This window comes from Peromyscus californicus, unplaced genomic scaffold, assembly GCF_007827085.1.
Source record: "Peromyscus californicus insignis strain IS unplaced genomic scaffold, ASM782708v3 Scaffold_4__1_contigs__length_199733344, whole genome shotgun sequence".
NCBI lineage: Eukaryota > Metazoa > Chordata > Mammalia > Rodentia > Cricetidae > Peromyscus > Peromyscus californicus.
In genome coordinates, this window is record NW_026294562.1 from 171,520,768 (window position 1) to 171,537,032 (window position 16,265).

At 41.4% G+C, this 16,265-nt stretch overlaps 1 pseudogene; it reads left to right on the forward strand.

The window, feature by feature from the left end:
- The window catches only part of LOC128124084 (carcinoembryonic antigen-related cell adhesion molecule 5-like), an 89,524-nt pseudogene that overhangs the window by 18,005 nt on the left and 55,254 nt on the right, over positions 1-16,265 (forward strand).

Below are 16,265 nucleotides of genomic sequence, written 5' to 3' on the forward strand. Positions count from 1 at the left end.
ATTTAACATCTTTTGGCACTTGAAAATGATCTTTCCACTTTCTTGATCCTTGGCTCCTTACTTGTTAATAGAACTTTAACTGGCATCTCAAATGTACATAGTCTGGAGAAATAGAGTGTGATCATTGATGTTGGTGTACAAGACAGAATGGTTAAGTCAACTATTTAACATCCACTACCCCATTTATCTCCCATTTGTTATGGAGATACATTGGAAATTTGTCTTGACTACTCTGAATTATACACTGCCGGTGACTACAATTCTCTATGGGTTACTTCTAACCCGCTCCTCCTTCCATTGTGAAATTTACATCACGCTACTGACAGCTCCTTGGTGTTTCCTTCTCACAGCCAGTTTAGCATTATTTTTTTTTTTTTAGGTTTATCGAGACAGGGTTTCTCTGTGCAGCTTTGCACCTTTCCTGGATCTCGCTCATCTAGACCAGGCTGGCCTTGAACTCACAAAGATCCGCCTGCCTCTGCCTCCCAAGTGCTGGGATTAAAGGCGTGCGCCACCACCGCCCGGCTTAGCATTATTTTTTATTTATTTATTAATTATATATATAGTGTTCTGCCTGCACAACAGAAAGGGACACCATATTTCATTATAGATGGTTGTAAGCCACCATGTGGTTGCTGGGAATTGAACTCAGGACCTCTAGAAGAGCAGCCAGTGCTCTCAACTGGGAAGCCATCTCTCCATCCCCAGTCCAGGGATTATTTTATGCAGGCAAATACTAATAGACACTGCTTGGTGGAAGGTCAGGTCATTGTTCACACTAAAGGTTAACTTACAGGCCTAACAATTAACATTTACCTTGTGTCCTACTATAGGAAAACCGAGCCAAAAAACACAGTCATTAAATAAGGGTCACATAGGCCGTCAGTGGCACAAGCTATCTGTCCAAAACTACATCTCCAGCCTCCCCACCATGGAGACCTACTAGGTGACCTTCACTCCTCTAGATCATTTCATAGACTCAGGATTCTTATAGGGCTCCCAGATTCATGTCAATGAGCACCTGACAAGAATAGCCCACCTGTGGCCCAGCCTGACCTAAATGTCAGCCAGATCCTGAGCTGTGTGAGATCTCTGACAGGCTGTCAGGTTTCTCAGGGAGGCTCAATGGGAAGACTAATCATAACCTGTCTGTAGGAGAGCCCTGAACAGCAAAGGCTGGGAGGGCTCTGGTCTACACACAGCAGGAGAGGTCAGTGTAGCTAGAGAGACCCGAACCTTGTGTCTCAAGGCAGCAATGGGTCCTTGAGGACCCGGAGATAAAACGAGGTCTCTGATTCCAAGTCTTGAGTCTGACCATCGCCAAACACTGCAGCTCAGTTCACTCATGAGAAAGCCCTTGCTACTCCCATACACAGCACAGGAGGTCCCATTATCTCGAAGCACTCAGCCATTTCATCTGCCTGTAATTTGCTTCCTGCCTGATTCTTTAAGGATCCGGGTTAGCTGGGAGTTAAGAGACTATTTGTGGTTATAAGAGGCCTTTGCAAGAATCAGAGGTACCACACAGGGCAATCATCTCTCTGTGGTCAGCACAGCACTGCTACCCAAGTCCAGTATCACAACCAACAATTCCAATCTCATAAAGAGTGAGGATTCAGTAGCTTTAATGTGTGAGCATAAGGTTCAGAATATAACTTACCTGTGGAAAATAAATGACCAAAGCCTCTCAAAAGAGGACAGGCTGAAGTTGTCTTAAGACTATGGGACTCTCACTTTACTCAGTGTTGTGAGGACTGACATAGGGTCCTATGAATGTGAACCTGGAACCCAGTGAGTGCCTCCCAAGTGACCCATTCACACTGAACATTACCTGTAAGTATTTTCTGTTTCATCCTGGCCCCAACTGCCTAAATACAGAGGGCTAGATCTACCACACTCAGTCCCACTCCCCTTGGGTTCATGACACTGACCTACTGTGGGGCGTTTACCCAACCACCCCCACAGTTCCCCAGAGTTTTCTTGAGTGCGAGCAGCAGGAAATATTAGATAGAAGGATTTATTGCAGAGAATATCGCGGAGATAAACAGATAGAAAATAAAGGATAACCTCGAGAGGGCCTGGAACCTATTCCAACGGGCCCCGACTGTCTCTGCCCCAGGGTTTTTATAGAGACGCCAAGGGGTGGAGCAAAAGACCTCCTCCCCCAGCACAGTCAAGTGCAGACCATCTCAGACACCTGCACTCAGACCCGTGGTCCTAATCATCCTCTATGCGGACCTGCTGGGTAAAGCCACGAGGAACCCGAGAACGGGCTCCCACAGGTCCCCCTTTCTTAATATATAAAAAAATAACTATTAATGGCTTACAGCAATCTCCATAGCTGTTACACCTCCCAGTATGGGAGTAGAGGATGATATAGATGGCATTTCTCTTTTGAATTAGGTCCAAGGTGACTACAGCAGTTTTAGCTGCCTAAGCCCTTTCTAAGCCAAAAACTCTTAAGGCGACTACAAACTTAAAGAATCCCTTAGCTTCATCATTACCATTAACAGGTTAACATAAATATTGCTATACATAGTCACAATTCTCTCAATCTTACAACTCAAAGCAAACTCTTAACAGAACCATTTGAATTAGCATATATGGTGCTATATATAGTTAACAATTTTCTCCGTCTTACAACTTTAACTCAATCATTTGAATTTTCTTGCTAACAGAACATAGGAAAAACTTCAATGTATTCACATCAAACTTAAATATTTCCTTAACGCCACAAAACCAGGGTGCATTAATATCAATAGGTTTCTGCAAACATAATTCAATCTCATAACTCCTTTTCTTTATAATTTTTTAAACAAAATCTCAAACCTAGTTAGAGGAACCCAAACTTATACAATTCCTACAAACCCATATTGAAAAGTAATATTTTCAGTCTAACCATGAACACTTTGAAAACTTTTAGCAAAACATCTAAAAGCAGTTTCTTAATAAAACTCTTTACACACTTTAAAAGTAGTCTCTTAGTATACCCCATTTGCATTTCTTACTAACAAAAACATGACATTAATCCACTCAAACAACTTTTGAAATTAGACTAAGGAATATTAACTCTCCCTTTTCTTTATAATTTAAGCAAAATCTCAAGCCTAGTTAGAAAACCCAAACTTTTCCATTTAAACAGTTCCATTTATAACACAAAACCAGTAAACAGTTCCTAGGTCATTACTGTGAATAAACTCAAAGTTGTCCCATTGCAATGAAATCTATTGTTCATTTCATTTCCTAAGTCCCAAAATTCAAATGATAAATTCTGGTACGAGCCTTCCAAATATGAAGAAATCCATAACCAAAATCCTTTTGTAGTTTTATCTCATTTTAAGTTCAAAAAATTCAAACAAGAAATAAATTCTGATATCAGGCTTTCACTTCCAAATATGAAGAGATGTTTTTCAACCAAAACTTTTTGCAGTTAACAATTTTTGTTCAAACAAGCATCTCTGAACTTATTCTCAAGCCAGAGACCTTTTTAGGTACAGTAGTATTCTAAACCGCACCGTTTTTGATGTTAGCTCAGGTTTTTCTGTGTTGCGTCAATTTTCCATGGATCTCAGCTGCAGAAGCCTTGTGCTGGTTCTGGCGTCCGCCATTCTTAGCTTCTTAGTGGCTTCTGGAACTTTTGAAACCATCCAGACTGCCTACTTTGCAGTCTACTAGGACACTACCTTCTGTGTCTCAGGTTCTTTCATCATATACATTAAGAATAGATGCACACTTAACATTTACACTTTTTTACAAACTCACATATAACATTTTTTGCCTTGCAAAGCATTTAGACTCACATTCAACATTTACACTTTTTTACAAACTCACATATAACGTATTAATATCTACTTATTTATACTCCTTAAGGAAACTATAGAACTACTTTAGCAAATATATTTCTTATTACTTCTTATGTATTTCTTATGTTCATTCCATCTTATTTCTTATTTAAACTTACATTTACAACTAGCATCTTTACTTCTTACAAGCTTATTACTATATGTCTTAAGACTACCTTAGATACTTCTTGCAAGCTTATATTCTTAAAGGAACTCTATAGATCTATTTTTACAAACTTATATAGGGCTACTATTAGCATACGTTTAACTTCGCAAACACCTAAAGATTTCTTAACACAGATCTAACAAGACAGAATTTCTTCAAACTCACATATCTTATTTTCATCTTTTTCTATTTCTTACTCTTAATTATCACTATCTCTATTAGAAAGATTCTCTTAACTAGACAGGAAGTACGTACATCATTTCTAAAGTTTAGAGTTTATAGTCAGCCTTGTTATAAAGCACTGGGATTTAGTGAGTGTTGTTATAGAATTGTGATAGTTGTTGCTAGGGGACTGTAACCTTCCCAGGATGATGCCACACTCCAAAGTTGCCAGTTCTCTCAGCCATTCCAGACCAGCAGAGATGCACTGTCAGCGGTAAACGGTTTTTAACTAGAGGCTGTCCCTTCACCCAAATTCATAATAGTTCCCCTAAGTGCTTCAATTCAGACAAACATTTCTATTACAGCAGTACTTTTGGTTTGTTCTACGGAAAAACTTCACTTCACACTGAGGGTGAAATTACCATATTTAGCTTCTGTAAAGCTCTTCGCCAAATACTGCACAGTTATTAGGTGATATAAAGTATTTTTCTAAAGGAACTAGTAAAGCCACAAGTGGCACAGCTCCGAACTGTATTTAGTATTTTCACCTCTTTAGCTTTAACTCCTGATGTTATTAGCAGCTGTAATATTTAGCATTGATTTCTTATAAGGAACTTTCAGGTGAAGCAACTCTTGTAAGACAGCTAGATTTTTTGAAGTTTGTTTCCCATCTATAAAGCAGTCATTTATTTTTGAATGCCTGTTTGTCTCCTTATTAGATTTGCAAAGGAATTGCTCATTGCAGTTTGTTCAAAAGGCAAAGAACTTTTAATTTCAACATAAGTTTCTTCATATCTAAGACAACGTTCAGTGTATAAACTGCTTTCTCTTGCTTTCTTAAGGATTTTAAAGTGGCTTGTTTGCTCTTAAAGGTAGCTTTTTGTCTTCCAACTACTGTAAAAACTATTAGGGTAAATAAGGCATTTTACCAAAGGAGCCCCAAACCGTGAAGCACCTAGCTCCATATCCTTTCAATTTTTCATTGGAACTGACACTTAAACTTAGACGATTTTCCTCCTTATTCTTTTAAAAGCTGTATTTTAAGTTTACCATGAACGTATTTCGAGCTGACAAGTGTTTCAGGGCAATGTCGCCATCTTTAATGGAAAAACTACCTTTCCCAGAATGCATTTCCCTTATATCAGTCCATAGTATCAGTCCCTTATTATCATTTCCCTTTTATCAGTCATTTCCCATAGTTCTTTTTGGGTCTGAGAGTCAACTGGTTCTTTTACCAGACTTGCTTACAAATTCTTGCCCGGGAGGTTTGAACAAAGTTTTTTGCTTTTGCAACGGGAGATTTGAACAAGCATTTTACATTTTCAGCTATGGTACATTGGGAGATTCCCATTCTCTCCTCAGCTGGCTTCAACAGGTGTCTCTCCTTCATTTGACACTGGCCCCCAAATCAGAACTGCACCTGCCTCGTTAGCACGCATTGAGGCTGGCATTTCTGATAGCAGCTTTCCTCGGGGCTTGTGTTTGTCTTAGCCAGTCAGTGAAAAACATTTACAACAGCTTTTCCATAGCTCTTTCAGAGACATTTTCTCCCACTGATCTATCTCATTTTGCTTGTTCCTTCCCCCCCAGATGCAGAGCTTCAGGTATCTGTCTGCGGATCTGTACCTCTGCTAGCTGCCTTTGGAAGTAGGGGCTTTTTTCTTCCCCCGAATCTGCCTCAAATTCTAGCAGCTTTTCACAGGTCATGTATTTTCTGGGGAGGAATATGTCCCTTCTGTTTCTTTGGAGTCTTTCCCAGACAGTTCCCAGTTTGGTCTCAGTTTATCCCCTCTACCCCAGAAACAGTTTCCGACACTACAGTGGCGGCTTTCCCTGTTACTGAAGGTAGGGGTTTTTTGTCCATTTCTGTTTTCAGGGTCTGTGTGGTTTGTGTACAGACTGAAAATCTAACAAGAGAGGTTTTTGCCATTTCTAAACTCTCATTAGGACAGGTGTTTTGCCTCATCAGGCCTTCACATGGCCCAGTCCCCCAGTGGGTTGCATTTGCTTGTCTGGGCGCTTAAGGACAGAGCTTATGCCAGAGGCAATCACCCCTTAGGGCTACACTCCCTCATCTCAGGGAGTCAGTTGAAACAAAGCTTTTCTCAAAGAGGTGCTTTCTCTGACAGAAAAGAAAGCTTTACTCCTGGATAGTTCTGTTCTGCCCTGGCTGGGCTCTTTCCCCAGACAGCATTCTGACTCAGCAGCACAACTGCATCAGACAGAGTTCAGCTTTACTGTTTTCCCAGAAAGGTCCTTTCTCTAATAGGAAAGCTTTTTTCTCAGATTTCTTTTTGCAGCTGTGGACCTATCAACCCTGGACTTGTAGGAAAGCAGACAACAGTGCTGTTCCCACTGGCTTTAGCTTTGTTTGTTCATTGGCAATCTTCCCCTGGGTCCTGCACCTTCCTGCCTCAGCTCTGTGTTTCAGGAAGTTTGCAACTGCAGGAACCCTAGTATCCCCGAAATGCACTCCAACTCAGAGACGCTGGCCAGTCGCCTCTGGGTTTTTGGTCAGAAGCGAGGATACAATGCTTCAGGGGATCTTTGCATTAGGAAGATTAGGAGCACCTTTTCAAAGACACTCACTCAGAAACAAAACCCTTGATTGCCTCAGCTGGGCTGTAACTGAAAAGCTTGGCTGTTTTGCTTTTCTCAGGTAAAGTTTCCTGCCCTTTTGGGCTCTCTGTAGCTCTTTACCCACTCTCCCAAGCGTTTCCCTCAGGGTACTCTGACCCACTGTCTTTTCCTGGCTTGAAGAGACAGAGCTTAGAAGAGGTTTTTAGAAACTTGTCCCTGCCTCCTGCATTGCAGGGATGATTTTTAAAGCTTGAAAGAGAACTTAGAGAGGTTTCGCTGTCTTAAGAGGTTTGTTGTTTTCCCTTAGAGCTAATCACAGGTGGTCCCCATACTAATATCTTCAGGTGATTCTAATTTTTGTCCTGAGAAAGTTAAAGGCTTTAGTTTTTAAGTTTAAGAGCTTTTGAGAAAGATTAAAGCTTTTTAGAGAGATTTTCCCCCAAGTTTTCCAAGAAAAGCTTTTAGTTTAAGAGAAAGATTTTTCCCCCCAAGAGAAAGACCAACTTTTCCCAAAACTTCCCAACTTTAAACTCTGACTTCTTACACCCCCATTTTTGCCTCAGGGAGAAATTACTTTCTCCTGCTGCTTAGACTTAGCGTTTCAGCTGTCCCCAGGTCAAAAGCTTCCATAGGAAACTTTCTTCCCCATAAGCTCAGAGAAGAGCTTTTTTACTACCCTTAAAGCCCAAAGAAAGATTTTTTTCCCAGTTTGCATTCATAGCCCCCAAAGTTAGAAAATTGTAGAGTTTTTCTGTCTAGTTACCTTACTTATTCCTACACAATCTTACACTTCTAAGTTTTTCCTATACTATATTACTACCCTATGCCTTATTTTTCAGATAGAAATTGAGAAAGGGATAGAAGATAGAAAATTTTGACAGAAGAGAATTTCGCTGCAGCATCGGACATCCTTCCAGTCCGCTTTCCTTTTCTCTTGAGGATAAAACCCCTGCCTCTCAATAATATATATAAAAAATATATATATTTCCATAACACCGGCATGCCTTATCCACTGGCAGGGCTGACTCAGCACTTTCGCCAAAAACTCTGTAATAAAACTTATTTTCCTTTATCTTTAGTCCCTATTACTTTGTCTTTAGTCCCTGTTCATTTGTCTTTAGTCCCCTTTTTTTTAGTCCCCCCCTTTTTTTTCTTTAGTCCCTTTTTTTTCTTTAGTCCCTGTTCATGGCGCCATTCTGTGGGGCGTTTACCCAACCATCCCCACAGTTCCCCAGAGTTTTCTTGAGTGCGAGCAGCAGGAAATATTAGATAGAAGGATTTATTGCGGAGAATATCGCGGAGATAAACAGATAGAAAATAAAGGATAGCCTCGAGAGGGCCTGGAACCTATTCCAACGGGCCCCGACTGTCTCTGCCCCAGGGTTTTTATAGAGATGCCAAGGGGTGGAGCAAAAGACCTCCTCCCCCAGCACAGCCAAGTGCAGACCATCTAAGACACCTGCACTCAGACCCGTGGTCCTAATCATCCTCTATGTGGACCTGCTGGGTAAAGCCACGAGGAACCCGAGAACGGGTTCCAAAACCTACCATACAGATTCCTAATCTGCCAGGGCACCCTGGCCAGGTCCAATTACATGTAGACATGCCCAGCATTGAGACAGAATGGAATGCAGGGACTTCTGCCTAGAAAGGTTCACGGCGATAAAGACAGGGGACATGTCAGACTCAGGCTTGGTGCACACATGAGTGTGCAGTGGGGATGTTTGTGTGTTGTGCTTGAGATATATTGGGGCTTGTGCATGCTGAGTGAAAGCGTTCCACTAATCTGCACCCCAGCTCTGGGTAGGAACTGCTCAACTATGGTTAAAGCACCACTCAAATAGATTCTATACTCTTCTACAGACCAAGATTTCCCCTTCCATGCTGACATCACATGTGGTTTATTCTGTTTGCTCCAGATAGTCCAGATGTCCTGATCATATTCCCCTCAAATATTCATTTCCATTCAAGGACAAACCTCACATCTCCTGCCACACAGATGGTAACCCACCTCCACAGTACTCTTGGTTTGTCAATGGAGAGCTCCAGTCATCCTCCCAAGAGCACTTTATTTCCAACATCAATACTAATAATAGCGATCCTACACCTGCCTTGTCTAATACTGTTACTGTCCCCAGTAAGACCACAGTCAAGAACATTAGAGTCCTTAGTAAGTGGATTTCTGAAATATCAGCACCAGATTTGGAGTGGAATCATTTGGCTTTCTGGGAAGCTGCAGAACCATATAATTTCCAGCCCCTGTCTATTGGAACAAGCAAAACTCAGTCTTCCCCCAAGCCTCCTGCTCCATCCCTATGACTAATGGCCTCCTGGTTCTCTGATTTCTCGATTATAGGGATTGAGTTTGCAATGTGAGGAGGAGGTTCTCCCAGCCTTGGAAAGCCTTAGGTTGTGTGAGGGACTTTCCATGGTTAGGAGAGCCTCAAGGTCAAGATTTCCTTCTGTCCCTAACACAAGCTTTCCTGTCCCTCCATTTTCATTATGACCTCCATGACCTACAAGGAACACCCAGGGCTTTCAACTGTGCTCCCATTCTTATTCTCCAAATTGGAGAAGAAAATTCCCCACAGATGGGGACTAGACCTCTGCTCACAGGTCTGTTCCTGTCTCATGGATGGGGTGGCTGGTTCAGCTCTGATTCCATGGGATGGAAAGAGTGGGTGGAGATGGTGCCTAGGAGCCCTGTTCTGATCAGGGTGAACCATGTCACTGACAGTTGATGATGCTCTTTTGCTTACTCTTCTCAAGGTTCAAAAAACAAATGTTGGCTGAGTGTGCTGGCATACACCTTTGATGCCATCACTGAGGAGGGACAGGGAGGCAGATAGTGTGAGTTTGAGGCCAGCCTGGTCTACATAGAAAGTTCCAAGTGAGCCAGGACTGTACAGTGAGAACCTGTCTAAAAAATATTAGTACTGAGGATTAGAGTGGCAGGCTATGGTCAGCACTGTGATTATTCACTTCTTCTCTGTAGTATTTAATCCATATCCATGGGGCAGGATATACAATTTTTCTACAAACAGAAAATCTTCAGTTCGGGATTTCTCCCCATCCTGATGTCTAGCCTTTAACACCTTTAAGATTCGCTGGGCCATCTTAACCCCATGACAAATTATTTAATAAAAAAATAAACAGAAGGCTATTTCATAAAGGAGGGACCTGACTGTCCACACTCACAGAAAGTGTGAACAAGAATTCACACAAAAATCACTGGGAAATATATCCCCCCCCCCCACCATGAGATTTCTGAACATGTGGGCTGAAGAGAATCCCAGTGTGGAATCTACACAAATACCCTGAGTCAGGGTCACTGTGGGCGATCTTGGTAGGAGTAAGTGTCTGCTCTCTCCTTATAGACCATATCTTGAAACCAAACATGAGATCTTGCAGAAGGCCACTTCGTTTTATTCGCCCTCAGAGCTGGTTGAGCTCTCTGAGGGTGAAGGATTCTCAGCTGGTCCCCTCCACTGTTTATCCACAGAGCCAGTGACTACTCCCTCCATCCAAGTCACCAACACCACAATCAAGGACCTGATCTTTGTGTTCCTTAACTGCTTGTCAAATGACATTGGAATCTCCATTCATTGGCTCTTCAAAGGCCAGAGTCTGAGTGTCAGGAATAGGATGAAACTGTCCAAGAACAACAAAACCCTCGAAATATACCCTGCCAGAAGTGAGGATTCCGGGGACTATCAGTGTGAGGTATCCAATCAAGTCAGTTCCAAGAAGAGTGACCCCATGCAGCTGAGCATAATAGGTGAGTAACTTTTGCTTCCTTCTTACTCTATAGTGATGGTATGGGGGCAGTTTCTTTATCACAGAATGCACAATGGGTCCAAGTCACAAGAATAACTATTGGTGAAATTATTAAGGCCACTCCACGTAGATAAAAGGAGATTTATTTAATGGCGTAACTTACAAATTAAGGGATAGGTAGGTCGCGGAGTCTGGGGAAGGTGTATCGCAGTCCAGCGGTGTTCTCTGGAGCTCTGCTTGGTACACCTCTCTAGTCCAGGGTCCCGCAACAGAGAGCGCGCCAGCCGATCCAGATCTCGGGTCCCCAGGCGCCTCCTTTCGCCCCGCCTTGTAGGCGTGACAGTTGCCGAAGTCTCAATGGGGGTTGGAACTTACAGATCAAAGCTGGAATGGCTACCCACTACATCTCCCCCTTTTTGTCTAAATAAGAAAGTTCTAACCTAATACAAGACTATATACAAAGGAATGGTTATCAAATATAGTCCAGGAATAATGAGGGATAATGACCTACGTGGTGGCAAGAGTTTCCACCTAAAACCTGAGGAAAAAATTCTAAAACGGAGCTAAAAACAGCTTCCTAATTGTCTCTCTCAAATGAGCGGCAGCTGCCGGTTTGAGCTACTGGCGGGTTCCTGGCGTGCGCGCTCGACCTGCGGTATGGCGGGAATGAGGCCTCTGCAAGTGGCACATTAAGCTACATTGTGCATTTAGCCTTTGCTAGTACAAAACAAAAAAAGAGGTTTCTGGGGTACACGCTGCTTGGATAAAAGCATAGACCCACGATAGCTCCCAGAGCTGGTGGTAAAGTACCAGGCCATGTTGGGAAGCTGAGGTGGGCGGAGCCAGCAGCCATAGCTGCTGCAGCTTAAAGCAATAGATTCACAATAAGACAGATTCAGATGTAATAGTTTACAATGTGTGTAAAAAATACGTAGGCTTGAAAGAGACAAAAAAAGGTGATATATACAGTATAGGAACAAATACATGGTTTTAAAAAATAAAGTCTTTAAAGAGACAGTAAAATTAATATAAAAAATAAGCCACGTGAAGATGAATATTACACAGAGAATCTGGATTGTGTTGTCTTTGGGATTTTTAACTGCAGAAAAACATTTGATTGTAAAAGCTGTTGAGTTATGCCAAAATGTATATTTTAAAGGTACCTTGACTTCAAAATTTGGATATAAGGATATGTTGCTTTGGAAAGGAGATTCTGCTTTTGTTCCCAAAGAAAGCCAGAGGCTATGGATTTGTTCCAGATTAAGATACATCAGGTTTGACCAGCCAAGACCCCCTGAAAGGTGACACCAAGGCCCAGATGATCCAACATCCAGAATGGTTTCAAGGCAACTGGCTTAGACGATACAGCTTCACGGACTACTCCATGATCCTAAAATTTTCTTTGTTTCCCCAGAAGATACAGTGCCCCCCTCCAGCAGGAAGTAGTAAGAGAAGCTACGCCCAAATTCCCAAATATACCAAGCTGACTTTGGAGATGTGTAAATGTTAAAACCTTCCTTTTTAAGAAAAGAAAAGGGGAAGTGCTGTGGGATGGTCTGTATGTCAAATGTGTTGCTGATTGGTCAATGAATAAATCACTGATTGGCAGTGGCCAGGCAGGAAGTATAGGCGGGACTAACAGAGAGGAGAATTGAGAGAACAGGAAGCTGGGTGGGAGAGACACTGCCAGCCGCCATGATGACAAGCCGCATGTAAAGGTGCCGGTAAGCCACGAGCCATGTGGCAAGGTATAGATTAATAGAAATGGATTAATTTAAGCTGTAAGAACAGCTAGCAAGAAGCCTGCCACGGCCATACAGTTTGTAACCAATATAAGTCTCTGTGTTTACTTGATCGGGTTTGAGCAGCTTGGGACTGGCGGGTGAGAGAGATTTGTCCTGACTGTGGGCCAGGCAGGAAAAATCTAGCAACAAATAACATGGCTCAAGATACAAATACAGCCAGCTTGGAGATGGATACATGTTAAGGCCATGATAACACACCAAAGAAGCTGAGATCAGTGCTGCATGCCTTTAACCCCAGCACACCAGAGGCAGAGACAGTTGGATCTCTATGAGTTCCCAAACACCCTGGTCTTTTTAGCCAGTTTCAGGTTAGCCAGAGCTACATAGTGAGACCCTGTCTCAAAAGAGAGAGAGCATGAAGCAGGAGGCATAGAAGTACAAGGCCACTCAACTGAATGTACCAGGGTCTGCTGACTCCCCATGGAAGATCATGCCTTGAAGTATGTGGGTATGGGGGGTGTATTCGGGGGAACACTGGAGGCCGGGAGGAGGGAAGACAAGGGAATCTGTGGTTGGTATGTAAAATGAATAGGAAATCTCTTAATAAAAATGAGTACAAGACCAGCCCAGATTACATTGTGAGACCAAATCAATAATAACAACAATAGATACCAATATACCAATTAGAAATGCAAAGTGACTAAGAGTTTAGGGTGTGAGTCAGACACACAGTCAACCCTCAGAATGTAGTAAAATATTCTTGTTACTCTACACCCTCCCACACATATTCAAATCTTCTTTAGATTATTTCCAATACCTAATATGAATCTTGCATAGACTCTAGACTTATTGTATTGAGTACAGGACAAGGATAAGAGGAAACAATACATTTTTCACTGTAGACATACTTTTCCAAGTAGTTTGTTTCCAAAGTTTTGATCCATAAATATAAAATACATAGATAGAAAGGACCCGTATTGAGTTTCTTACTACATTTGCATATTTATTCATTTTGTGTGCATTTCCCACACCCATGTGTGGAGGTCAGGGGACAATTTGTGGGAGCCAGTTCTCCGGGGACAGGGTATTGAACTCACGTGGTTTTACAAGCCCTTTATCTGCTAAGCCATTTCACTGGCCCACATTCATTTGTGCATTTATTTCTGTGTGGCAGTTGGGGGTAGGTACTGGGAGGGATTATGGCAGGCACTCTTCCCAACTGAGCCATCTCGTTGGCCCGTATACTGGGTTTCTTATCCTCATGCTAACTTTGGCAGCATGACCACCTTACACAAGACAATTTTTTTTTCTGATTAAGTTTTTTTTTGTGGTGTATAGTAGTAGTAGTAGTAATAGTGTGTGTGTGTGTGTGTGTGTGTGTGTGTGTGTGTGTGTGTGTGTGTGTGTGTGTTTGATGTATAACTATTGAGCTATCTTTACAGTGTTATAAACTATATATATTTGGCTTATGGGACTGAATGATAGCTCAATAGTTAAGAACCCTAGCAGCTCTTCCAAAGGACAGGGGTTCAGTTCCCAGCACCCACATTGGGGGAATATTAATGTCTGTAACTGAATTTCCAAGGAATTCAACACCTTTTCTGTCCTCCTCATGAACCTAACATGCATGTGGTGTGGAGACATATAAGCAATAAAGGAACATATGATGCATCTGGCATCATAACAAAGACACCACTCAAAATCCAATTTCAAGATGCTTTCATCCTGTCTCCTAAAAGTCTGATGACTTTCAGCTCTGATCCATTTTAGGTCTTTGATCCATTTAGAATTGATTTTTATATGTTGTTAGGTGAAGGCTTAACTTCATTCTTTTACGAGGATATCCCATTTTCCCAACATCCCTTGTTTAACTGATTATTCCTCCATCCTTAAACAATCTTAGCAGCCTGATCAAAACTCATCTGGTCACAGAGAGTCAGATGGACAGCAAGAATGACTTCCAAGTTCTGGAACTCAATAGGACAACTCTGTTTCACACCAATTAATTCAAATTAACCAACAGAAATGATTGTTTTTTTACAAACATAAAAAGTGATAGATGATATGTTGGATATGCCAACTGCTCAGATCTGACACACATTATAATATATACAGAAAACTGTGCCCCATAAACACACATATTGATCTTATCAACTAATCTTTAATTCAATCATGGCCAGTGTGCATGAACAGTTCTGGGCTTTCCGATTCTATTACACTGATCTATATGTCTGCCTTTATGTCAGTAGTATACTATTTTGATTGTTGCAGCTTTGTTCTAAAATTATAAAATCATGTAGGATGTCCTGCAATTTTATTGTTTTTTTAAGATACTTTTAAAGCAGGTATGGTGGTGCTTGCTTCTAACCCCAGCTCTTGGGGGCAGAGACAGGTGGATCTCTGGGAGTTTGAGGCCAGTTTTATCTATATAGTGAGTTCCAGGACAGCTAGAATGGACTTTGCTATTTCTGTGCAAAATGCCATAGGGGTTTTGATCTGATGTGCATAGAACTGATAGACCACATTCAGGGATATTGTCATCTATTTAAAACAGTCCTTCAGGCAAGCTGGCTCATGCCTATAAATCCAGCCACTCAAGAAGCTAAGGCGGGAGTACCAAAGTTCTAAGAGTGCCTAACACAGACATTTCAAGGCCAGCCTGATTAATTTCATGACATTCTGTTTCTAAATAAAAATTAGAAGGCAGAGCTTAGAGTACAGTTCAGTGGTAGTACATTGCTTACCGTGCACAAAACCCTGGGTTCAATCTCAGTACTGCAGAACCACAGTAATAATGAGATTAAGTCTTCCAACCCATCAACCCCAATGGCTGTCATTTCTTGTCTTCTTTCATCATCTCTTATTTGGTAGTGTGCTGAGTGCAAGTCTTTTATCTCCTTAGTGGAGTTAATTCTAAGTATTTTATTCCTTTTGGTGCTCTCATAAATAAATACTTTCTTCATTTCCTTTCCAATTGTTCACTGTTAAGGCTGTGACTATATCACAAGGGCTGAACACTTGCCAGGCATGCATGAGGCCCTAGGTTCAAGCTCCACTACTGCAAGGAAAAACAAAAATCATATTGTTCATGGTCAATAGTAGTATACAGAAATACAGCTCACTTGTGCATGTTCTTTTCATTAGCCAACAAATTTGCTAGTTTTTCTCATTTAATTCTGAGAACTTTCTGTAGAATGTCAAGGATTTTCTATGAACAAGTTCCTGACATCTACATTCATATATATATATATATCTCCTCATAAATGGGCACCTTCATTTCATTGTCTAGCCTAATAGCTCTGTGTAGCACTCCCAAGAGTCTCTTGAACAGAAGTGGTCACAGAAGCATCCTGTGTTCTTCCTTATCTAAGAGAGAAAGTTGTCAGAATCCCCATGAATATGATATTGGCTGTGTTTTTCCATATATGGCCTTTGTTACACTAAGCTGGACTTCTATCATGTTTCAGTATTTTTATCATCAAAGTCTGTGAAATTTTTTCAATTTTTTGTTGATACAATCTTATTGGTTATACAGCTATTCGATTTTGTTTCTTTCAATATTCCATCTCTAAAGAATCCAGGTTTGTAGGAATTTGTCCATTGCATATAATTACTGAATGCTCTGGAAATTCTTGAATGGTGAGGTCTCAAATTGTAGTAATATCCATCTCCTTTTTTCAAAGTAAATCTGGGGAAAGGTTGCTAATATTGTTAATCATTTTTGAAGAACCAGCTTTTGGTGCATCAGCTTTCTTTGCAGTTACTCTAGTCTCTGTTTTGTTGATCTTCATCCTCATCTTTAGTTTTCTCCTTCCACTAGGATGGGGAAACTTTTAGGGGGCAAGGGTCTCATTATATAACCCAGACTTGCCTCAACTTCACAATCCTCCTGCCTCAGGCTCTGATGCTAGGATGCTAGGTTATATCACATCCTTCACCCACCTCATGATAGTTTTTAAAGACTAATATAATAATCACGTAACCTTTTTGGCA